This window comes from Diachasmimorpha longicaudata, chromosome 2, assembly GCF_034640455.1.
Source record: "Diachasmimorpha longicaudata isolate KC_UGA_2023 chromosome 2, iyDiaLong2, whole genome shotgun sequence".
Lineage (NCBI taxonomy): Eukaryota > Metazoa > Arthropoda > Insecta > Hymenoptera > Braconidae > Diachasmimorpha > Diachasmimorpha longicaudata.
Window position 1 is genome coordinate 2,497,091 of NC_087226.1, and position 11,022 is coordinate 2,508,112.

Genomic DNA, 11,022 nt, shown 5'->3' on the forward strand with positions numbered 1-11,022 from the left:
AGGCAAATTGTCCCAGCTATGATATTTCCAAAGATAGGGGCGAAAAACGGTGTGATCCCAAATCCGGGCCCGTTTTGCTTTAGGAGGCCCAGGAGCCGAGAAAAACGCGAAAAACTAAAAAAATCGACTTTAGAAAATTCCCGGACCCCTAGAAAAATCGGAAATCGTCTCACGAATCCAATGGCGCCATCCAAATTGTCCTAGCTATGATATTTCCAAAGATAGGGGCGAAAAACGGTGTGATCCCAAATCCGGGCCCGTTTTGCTCTAGGAGGCCCAGGAGCCGAGAAAAACGCGAAAAACTAAAAAAATCGACTTTAGAAAATTCCCGGACCCCTAGAATAATCGGAAATCGTCTCACGAATCCAATGGCGCCAGCCAAATTGTCCTAGCTATGATATTTCCAAAGATAGGGGCGAAAAACGGTGTGATCCCAAATCCGGGCCCGTTTTGCTCTAGGAGGCCCAGGAGCCGAGAAAAACGCGAAAAATGAAAAAAATCGACTTTAGAAAATTCCCGGACCCCTAGAAAAATCGGAAATCGTCTCACGAATCCAATGGCGCCAGGCAAATTGTCCCAGCTATGATATTTCCAAAGATAGGGGCGAAAAACGGTGTGATCCCAAATCCGGGCCCGTTTTGCTCTAGGAGGCCCAGGAGCCGAGAAAAACGCGAAAAACTAAAAAAAAATGAGCCGTCATGGGACGCCTGGCAGATGTGAAACATCGTGTGTGTACAAGTAATATGCATAAAAGATAATATTATTACAGGAATTAAATATAGCCTAATGAAGAAATGAAGTATTACGAGATTCTTACAGTAAATGGTAACTTTATTTAATAAACATTTATTTACATGATATAAAAATTCGATATTAGTATCAAGTTGCCACAATTTAAATATTTTCATCTGTGGCTTCAATAATAGTTATATTCGATTTTTCCTCTGCCGGTATTACTGTGACGATTGGTCGATGATAACTAAAGTACGTTACAAAAGTATTGGATGAAACACCATCAAGATATCTCACAAATACAGCATCTATTGTTGTTCCATATTTGGTAGTAGATTCTTTTGGATCGTTATTGATTTGCCATTGAAATTCTTTTTGAAGAAATGTCATTAATGGCATTGATTCAGCTCTTGCAAAATTTACACTGAAATATGCAGCTAAAAATAATGGTAGTTTATGTTTATTCGCTTTAAGAATTATTGAACCTGTTTGACTATAAGGAAATAACCTTTCATGTAAAAATGAAATGAGATGATCCATTTTGTTATTAGGTGAAATGTATATTACAATCATAATTAATTCACTTCCGTCTTGTAGTTTAACATGTGAAGAACACACATTTCCAATAGATGCAATAGTTTAAAATAGTCTGGTACTATTCGATTAATAAAGTCTGACACAACATTGATAGTATGCCTTGTGTTTAACTGATCAGGGTGACGTCCAGTTTCAATAATAATATTTTGTGATCCTTCTGATGATTGTTGGGAACTGAAATATTTAAAACAATATGATATTGAAATACACAAAAAAAAAAAATTTAAGTGTGGCTTCAATATACTCATGAACTCAAATCTTAGTTAATTATTGCAATATATGACTAATGATTTGCAAGTATAAATTTTATTAATAAATTTTTCTATATTAATTCCTTCATGAATAATAAAAGAATCCTTAATTGAAGATAATATTAATATAATTTATATAAATTATTAATATGATTAATATGAATATAATTAATTAAATATAAAAATATAATAATTACATTTATGGAGACTTGAAAAATACGATCTACTTACTGATGACTTGGTAGTATACCATAGTGTAGTTTCACTTTCTTTGCACAAGGTTGATCACTTTGATCTTCTGAGTTATCACTGTCACACATATTTTATTGTCAAAAATTAAAATGAAAAATTAAATAAAACGCAGGTTATGTGTACCGTAGTAAACAACAACGTCGAACTGAGTGAGAAGCCACGCCGTACACTCTACTACACAGAATATAGATAGGCATACCTTAGTATAGCCTGGCGAATGCTCGCCACGGCAAGTATCGCCAGGCCAACGATTCAGTTTAGGGGTGCGCCTATAGATGTTTCACATCAAAAATGAGCCGTCATGGGACGCCTGGCAGATGTGAAACATCGTGTGTGTACAAGTAATATGCATAAAAGATAATATTATTACAGGAATTAAATATAGCCTAATGAAAAAATGAAGTATTACGAGATTCTTACAGTAAATGGTAACTTTATTTAATAAACATTTATTTACATGATATAAAAATTCGATATTAGTATCAAGTTGCCACAATTTAAATATTTTCATCTGTGGCTTCAATAATAGTTATATTCGATTTTTCCTCTGCCGGTATTACTGTGACGATTGGTCGATGATAACTAAAGTACGTTACAAAAGTATTGGATGAAACACCATCAAGATATCTCACAAATACAGCATCTATTGTTGTTCCATATTTGGTAGTAGATTCTTTTGGATCGTTATTGATTTGCCATTGAAATTCTTTTTGAAGAAATGTCATTAATGGCATTGATTCAGCTCTTGCAAAATTTACACTGAAATATGCAGCTAAAAATAATGGTAGTTTATGTTTATTCGCTTTAAGAATTATTGAACCTGTTTGACTATAAGGAAATAACCTTTCATGTAAAAATGAAATGAGATGATCCATTTTGTTATTAGGTGAAATGTATATTACAATCATAATTAATTCACTTCCGTCTTGTAGTTTAACATGTGAAGAACACACATTTCCAATAGATGCAATAGTTTAAAATAGTCTGGTACTATTCGATTAATAAAGTCTGACACAACATTGATAGTATGCCTTGTGTTTAACTGATCAGGGTGACGTCCAGTTTCAATAATAATATTTTGTGATCCTTCTGATGATTGTTGGGAACTGAAATATTTAAAACAATATGATATTGAAATACACAAAAAAAAAAAATTTAAGTGTGGCTTCAATATACTCATGAACTCAAATCTTAGTTAATTATTGCAATATATGACTAATGATTTGCAAGTATAAATTTTATTAATAAATTTTTCTATATTAATTCCTTCATGAATAATAAAAGAATCCTTAATTGAAGATAATATTAATATAATTTATATAAATTATTAATATGATTAATATGAATATAATTAATTAAATATAAAAATATAATAATTACATTTATGGAGACTTGAAAAATACGATCTACTTACTGATGACTTGGTAGTATACCATAGTGTAGTTTCACTTTCTTTGCACAAGGTTGATCACTTTGATCTTCTGAGTTATCACTGTCACACATATTTTATTGTCAAAAATTAAAATGAAAAATTAAATAAAACGCAGGTTATGTGTACCGTAGTAAACAACAACGTCGAACTGAGTGAGAAGCCACGCCGTACACTCTACTACACAGAATATAGATAGGCATACCTTAGTATAGCCTGGCGAATGCTCGCCACGGCAAGTATCGCCAGGCCAACGATTCAGTTTAGGGGTGCGCCTATAGATGTTTCACATCAAAAATCGACTTTAGAAAATTCCCGGACCCCTAGAAAAATCGGAAATCGGCTCACGAATCCAATGGTGCCAGCCAAATTGTCCTAGCTATGATATTTCCAAAGATAGGGGCGAAAAACGGTGTGATCCCAAATCCGGGCCCGTTTTGCTCTAGGAGGCCCAGGAGCCGAGAAAAACGCGAAAAACTAAAAAAATCGACTTTAGAAAATTCCCGGACCCCTAGAAAAATCGGAAATCGTCTCACGAATCCAATGGCGCCAGGCAAATTGTCCTAGCTATGATATTTCCAAAGATATGGGCGAAAAACGGTATCCCGGCCCAAATCCGGGCCCGTTTTGCTCTAGGAGGCCCAGGAGCCGAGAAAAACGCGAAAAACTAAAAAAATCGACTTTAGAAAATTCCCGGACCCCTAGAAAAATCGGAAATCGTCTCACGAAACCAATGGCGCCAGCCAAATTGTCCTAGCTATGATATTTCCAAAGATATGGGCGAAAAACGGTATGAGCACAAATCCGGGCCCGTTTTGCTCTAGGAGGCCCAGGAGCCGAGAAAAACGCGAAAAACTAAAAAAATCGACTTTAGAAAATTCCCGGACCCCTAGAAAAATCGGAAATCGTCTCAAGAATCCAATGGCGCCAGCCAAATTGTCCTAGCTATGATATTTCCAAAGATATGGGCGAAAAACGGTGTGATCCCAAATCCGGGCCCGTTTTGCTCTAGGAGGCCCAGGAGCCGAGAAAAACGCGAAAAACTAAAAAAATCGACTTTAGAAAATTCCCGGACCCCTAGAAAAATCGGAAATCGTCTCACGAAACCAATGGCGCCAGCCAAATTGTCCTAGCTATGATATTTCCAAAGATATGGGCGAAAAACGGTATGAGCACAAATCCGGGCCCGTTTTGCTCTAGGAGGCCCAGGAGCCGAGAAAAACGCGAAAAACTAAAAAAATCGACTTTAGAAAATTCCCGGACCCCTAGAAAAATCGGAAATCGTCTCAAGAATCCAATGGCGCCAGCCAAATTGTCCTAGCTATGATATTTCCAAAGATATGGGCGAAAAACGGTGTGATCCCAAATCCGGGCCCGTTTTGCTCTAGGAGGCCCAGGAGCCGAGAAAAACGCGAAAAACTAAAAAAATCGACTTTAGAAAATTCCCGGACCCCTAGAAAAATCGGAAATCGTCTCACGAATCCAATGGCGCCAGCCAAATTGTCCTAGCTATGATATTTCCAAAGATAGGGGCGAAAAACGGTGTGATCCCAAATCCGGGCCCGTTTTGCTCTAGGAGGCCCAGGAGCCGAGAAAAACGCGAAAAATGAAAAAAATCGACTTTAGAAAATTCCCGGACCCCTAGAAAAATCGGAAATCGTCTCACGAATCCAATGGCGCCAGGCAAATTGTCCCAGCTATGATATTTCCAAAGATAGGGGCGAAAAACGGTGTGATCCCAAATCCGGGCCCGTTTTGCTTTAGGAGGCCCAGGAGCCGAGAAAAAAGCGAAAAACTAAAAAAATCGACTTTAGAAAATTCCCGGACCCCTAGAAAAATCGGAAATCGTCTCACGAATCCAATGGCGCCATCCAAATTGTCCTAGCTATGATATTTCCAAAGATAGGGGCGAAAAACGGTGTGATCCCAAATCCGGGCCCGTTTTGCTCTAGGAGGCCCAGGAGCCGAGAAAAACGCGAAAAACTAAAAAAATCGACTTTAGAAAATTCCCGGACCCCTAGAAAAATCGGAAATCGTCTCACGAATCCAATGGCGCCAGGCAAATTGTCCTAGCTATGATATTTCCAAAGATATGGGCGAAAAACGGTATCCCGGCCCAAATCCGGGCCCGTTTTGCTCTAGGAGGCCCAGGAGCCGAGAAAAACGCGAAAAACTAAAAAAATCGACTTTAGAAAATTCCCGGACCCCTAGAAAAATCGGAAATCGTCTCACGAAACCAATGGCGCCAGCCAAATTGTCCTAGCTATGATATTTCAGAAGATATGGGCGAAAAACGGTATGAGCACAAATCCGGGCCCGTTTTGCTCTAGGAGGCCCAGGAGCCGAGAAAAACGCGAAAAACTAAAAAAATCGACTTTAGAAAATTCCCGGACCCCTAGAAAAATCGGAAACCGTCTCAACAATCCAATGGCGCCAGCCAAATTGTCCTAGCTATGATATTTCCAAAGATATGGGCGAAAAACGGTGTGATCCCAAATCCGGGCCCGTTTTGCTCTAGGAGGCCCAGGAGCCGAGAAAAACGCGAAAAACTAAAAAAAATGAGCCGTCATGGGACGCCTGGCAGATGTGAAACATCGTGTGTGTACAAGTAATATGCATAAAAGATAATATTATTACAGGAATTAAATATAGCCTAATGAAGAAATGAAGTATTACGAGATTCTTACAGTAAATGGTAACTTTATTTAATAAACATTTATTTACATGATATAAAAATTCGATATTAGTATCAAGTTGCCACAATTTAAATATTTTCATCTGTGGCTTCAATAATAGTTATATTCGATTTTTCCTCTGCCGGTATTACTGTGACGATTGGTCGATGATAACTAAAGTACGTTACAAAAGTATTGGATGAAACACCATCAAGATATCTCACAAATACAGCATCTATTGTTGTTCCATATTTGGTAGTAGATTCTTTTGGATCGTTATTGATTTGCCATTGAAATTCTTTTTGAAGAAATGTCATTAATGGCATTGATTCAGCTCTTGCAAAATTTACACTGAAATATGCAGCTAAAAATAATGGTAGTTTATGTTTATTCGCTTTAAGAATTATTGAACCTGTTTGACTATAAGGAAATAACCTTTCATGTAAAAATGAAATGAGATGATCCATTTTGTTATTAGGTGAAATGTATATTACAATCATAATTAATTCACTTCCGTCTTGTAGTTTAACATGTGAAGAACACACATTTCCAATAGATGCAATAGTTTAAAATAGTCTGGTACTATTCGATTAATAAAGTCTGACACAACATTGATAGTATGCCTTGTGTTTAACTGATCAGGGTGACGTCCAGTTTCAATAATAATATTTTGTGATCCTTCTGATGATTGTTGGGAACTGAAATATTTAAAACAATATGATATTGAAATACACAAAAAAAAAAAATTTAAGTGTGGCTTCAATATACTCATGAACTCAAATCTTAGTTAATTATTGCAATATATGACTAATGATTTGCAAGTATAAATTTTATTAATAAATTTTTCTATATTAATTCCTTCATGAATAATAAAAGAATCCTTAATTGAAGATAATATTAATATAATTTATATAAATTATTAATATGATTAATATGAATATAATTAATTAAATATAAAAATATAATAATTACATTTATGGAGACTTGAAAAATACGATCTACTTACTGATGACTTGGTAGTATACCATAGTGTAGTTTCACTTTCTTTGCACAAGGTTGATCACTTTGATCTTCTGAGTTATCACTGTCACACATATTTTATTGTCAAAAATTAAAATGAAAAATTAAATAAAACGCAGGTTATGTGTACCGTAGTAAACAACAACGTCGAACTGAGTGAGAAGCCACGCCGTACACTCTACTACACAGAATATAGATAGGCATACCTTAGTATAGCCTGGCGAATGCTCGCCACGGCAAGTATCGCCAGGCCAACGATTCAGTTTAGGGGTGCGCCTATAGATGTTTCACATCAAAAATGAGCCGTCATGGGACGCCTGGCAGATGTGAAACATCGTGTGTGTACAAGTAATATGCATAAAAGATAATATTATTACAGGAATTAAATATAGCCTAATGAAAAAATGAAGTATTACGAGATTCTTACAGTAAATGGTAACTTTATTTAATAAACATTTATTTACATGATATAAAAATTCGATATTAGTATCAAGTTGCCACAATTTAAATATTTTCATCTGTGGCTTCAATAATAGTTATATTCGATTTTTCCTCTGCCGGTATTACTGTGACGATTGGTCGATGATAACTAAAGTACGTTACAAAAGTATTGGATGAAACACCATCAAGATATCTCACAAATACAGCATCTATTGTTGTTCCATATTTGGTAGTAGATTCTTTTGGATCGTTATTGATTTGCCATTGAAATTCTTTTTGAAGAAATGTCATTAATGGCATTGATTCAGCTCTTGCAAAATTTACACTGAAATATGCAGCTAAAAATAATGGTAGTTTATGTTTATTCGCTTTAAGAATTATTGAACCTGTTTGACTATAAGGAAATAACCTTTCATGTAAAAATGAAATGAGATGATCCATTTTGTTATTAGGTGAAATGTATATTACAATCATAATTAATTCACTTCCGTCTTGTAGTTTAACATGTGAAGAACACACATTTCCAATAGATGCAATAGTTTAAAATAGTCTGGTACTATTCGATTAATAAAGTCTGACACAACATTGATAGTATGCCTTGTGTTTAACTGATCAGGGTGACGTCCAGTTTCAATAATAATATTTTGTGATCCTTCTGATGATTGTTGGGAACTGAAATATTTAAAACAATATGATATTGAAATACACAAAAAAAAAAAATTTAAGTGTGGCTTCAATATACTCATGAACTCAAATCTTAGTTAATTATTGCAATATATGACTAATGATTTGCAAGTATAAATTTTATTAATAAATTTTTCTATATTAATTCCTTCATGAATAATAAAAGAATCCTTAATTGAAGATAATATTAATATAATTTATATAAATTATTAATATGATTAATATGAATATAATTAATTAAATATAAAAATATAATAATTACATTTATGGAGACTTGAAAAATACGATCTACTTACTGATGACTTGGTAGTATACCATAGTGTAGTTTCACTTTCTTTGCACAAGGTTGATCACTTTGATCTTCTGAGTTATCACTGTCACACATATTTTATTGTCAAAAATTAAAATGAAAAATTAAATAAAACGCAGGTTATGTGTACCGTAGTAAACAACAACGTCGAACTGAGTGAGAAGCCACGCCGTACACTCTACTACACAGAATATAGATAGGCATACCTTAGTATAGCCTGGCGAATGCTCGCCACGGCAAGTATCGCCAGGCCAACGATTCAGTTTAGGGGTGCGCCTATAGATGTTTCACATCAAAAATGAGCCGTCATGGGACGCCTGGCAGATGTGAAACATCGTGTGTGTACAAGTAATATGCATAAAAGATAATATTATTACAGGAATTAAATATAGCCTAATGAAAAAATGAAGTATTACGAGATTCTTACAGTAAATGGTAACTTTATTTAATAAACATTTATTTACATGATATAAAAATTCGATATTAGTATCAAGTTGCCACAATTTAAATATTTTCATCTGTGGCTTCAATAATAGTTATATTCGATTTTTCCTCTGCCGGTATTACTGTGACGATTGGTCGATGATAACTAAAGTACGTTACAAAAGTATTGGATGAAACACCATCAAGATATCTCACAAATACAGCATCTATTGTTGTTCCATATTTGGTAGTAGATTCTTTTGGATCGTTATTGATTTGCCATTGAAATTCTTTTTGAAGAAATGTCATTAATGGCATTGATTCAGCTCTTGCAAAATTTACACTGAAATATGCAGCTAAAAATAATGGTAGTTTATGTTTATTCGCTTTAAGAATTATTGAACCTGTTTGACTATAAGGAAATAACCTTTCATGTAAAAATGAAATGAGATGATCCATTTTGTTATTAGGTGAAATGTATATTACAATCATAATTAATTCACTTCCGTCTTGTAGTTTAACATGTGAAGAACACACATTTCCAATAGATGCAATAGTTTAAAATAGTCTGGTACTATTCGATTAATAAAGTCTGACACAACATTGATAGTATGCCTTGTGTTTAACTGATCAGGGTGACGTCCAGTTTCAATAATAATATTTTGTGATCCTTCTGATGATTGTTGGGAACTGAAATATTTAAAACAATATGATATTGAAATACACAAAAAAAAAAAATTTAAGTGTGGCTTCAATATACTCATGAACTCAAATCTTAGTTAATTATTGCAATATATGACTAATGATTTGCAAGTATAAATTTTATTAATAAATTTTTCTATATTAATTCCTTCATGAATAATAAAAGAATCCTTAATTGAAGATAATATTAATATAATTTATATAAATTATTAATATGATTAATATGAATATAATTAATTAAATATAAAAATATAATAATTACATTTATGGAGACTTGAAAAATACGATCTACTTACTGATGACTTGGTAGTATACCATAGTGTAGTTTCACTTTCTTTGCACAAGGTTGATCACTTTGATCTTCTGAGTTATCACTGTCACACATATTTTATTGTCAAAAATTAAAATGAAAAATTAAATAAAACGCAGGTTATGTGTACCGTAGTAAACAACAACGTCGAACTGAGTGAGAAGCCACGCCGTACACTCTACTACACAGAATATAGATAGGCATACCTTAGTATAGCCTGGCGAATGCTCGCCACGGCAAGTATCGCCAGGCCAACGATTCAGTTTAGGGGTGCGCCTATAGATGTTTCACATCAAAAATCGACTTTAGAAAATTCCCGGACTCCTAGAAAAATCGGAAATCGTCTCACGAATCCAATGGCGCCAGCCAAATTGTCCTAGCTATGATATTTCCAAAAATATGGGCGAAAAACGGTGTGATCCCAAATCCGGGCCCGTTTTGCTCTAGGAGGCCCAGGAGCCGAGAAAAACGCGAAAAACTAAAAAAATCGACTTTAGAAAATTCCCGGACCCCTAGAAAAATCGGAAATCGTCTCACGAATCCAATGGCGCCAGCCAAATTGTCCTAGCTATGATATTTCCAAAGATAGGGGCGAAAAACGGTGTGATCCCAAATCCGGGCCCGTTTTGCTCTAGGAGGCCCAGGAGCCGAGAAAAACGCGAAAAATGAAAAAAATCGACTTTAAAAAATTCCCGGACCCCTAGAAAAATCGGAAATCGTCTCACGAATCCAATGGCGCCAGGCAAATTGTCCCAGCTATGATATTTCCAAAGATAGGGGCGAAAAACGGTGTGATCCCAAATCCGGGCCCGTTTTGCTTTAGGAGGCCCAGGAGCCGAGAAAAACGCGAAAAACTAAAAAAATCGACTTTAGAAAATTCCCGGACCCCTAGAAAAATCGGAAATCGTCTCACGAATCCAATGGCGCCATCCAAATTGTCCTAGCTATGATATTTCCAAAGATAGGGGCGAAAAACGGTGTGATCCCAAATCCGGGCCCGTTTTGCTCTAGGAGGCCCAGGAGCCGAGAAAAACGCGAAAAACTAAAAAAATCGACTTTAGAAAATTCCCGGACCCCTAGAAAAATCGGAAATCGTCTCACGAATCCAATGGTGCCAGCCAAATTGTCCTAGCTATGATATTTCCAAAGATAGGGGCGAAAAACGGTGTGATCCCAAATCCGGGCCCGTTTTGCTC

General features: G+C 35.3%; 2 long non-coding RNA genes across 2 annotated transcripts; both read right to left on the reverse strand.

Annotated features, from left to right (window-relative positions):
* Window positions 1-810: 810 nt before the first annotated feature.
* Window positions 811-3,556, reverse strand: LOC135170761 (uncharacterized). Its single transcript, XR_010300435.1, has 3 exons — window positions 3,247-3,556; window positions 1,812-2,938; window positions 811-1,503 (listed from the first exon to the last, which is right to left on the reverse strand). It is a non-coding gene; the product is annotated as an uncharacterized LOC135170761 (long non-coding RNA).
* A 2,385-nt stretch (window positions 3,557-5,941) lies between these two features.
* On the reverse strand, window positions 5,942-10,270 carry LOC135170205 (uncharacterized). Its single transcript, XR_010300339.1, has 4 exons — window positions 9,813-10,270; window positions 8,378-9,504; window positions 6,943-8,069; window positions 5,942-6,634 (listed from the first exon to the last, which is right to left on the reverse strand). It is a non-coding gene; the product is annotated as an uncharacterized LOC135170205 (long non-coding RNA).
* Between the last annotated feature and the right edge of the window lie 752 nt (window positions 10,271-11,022).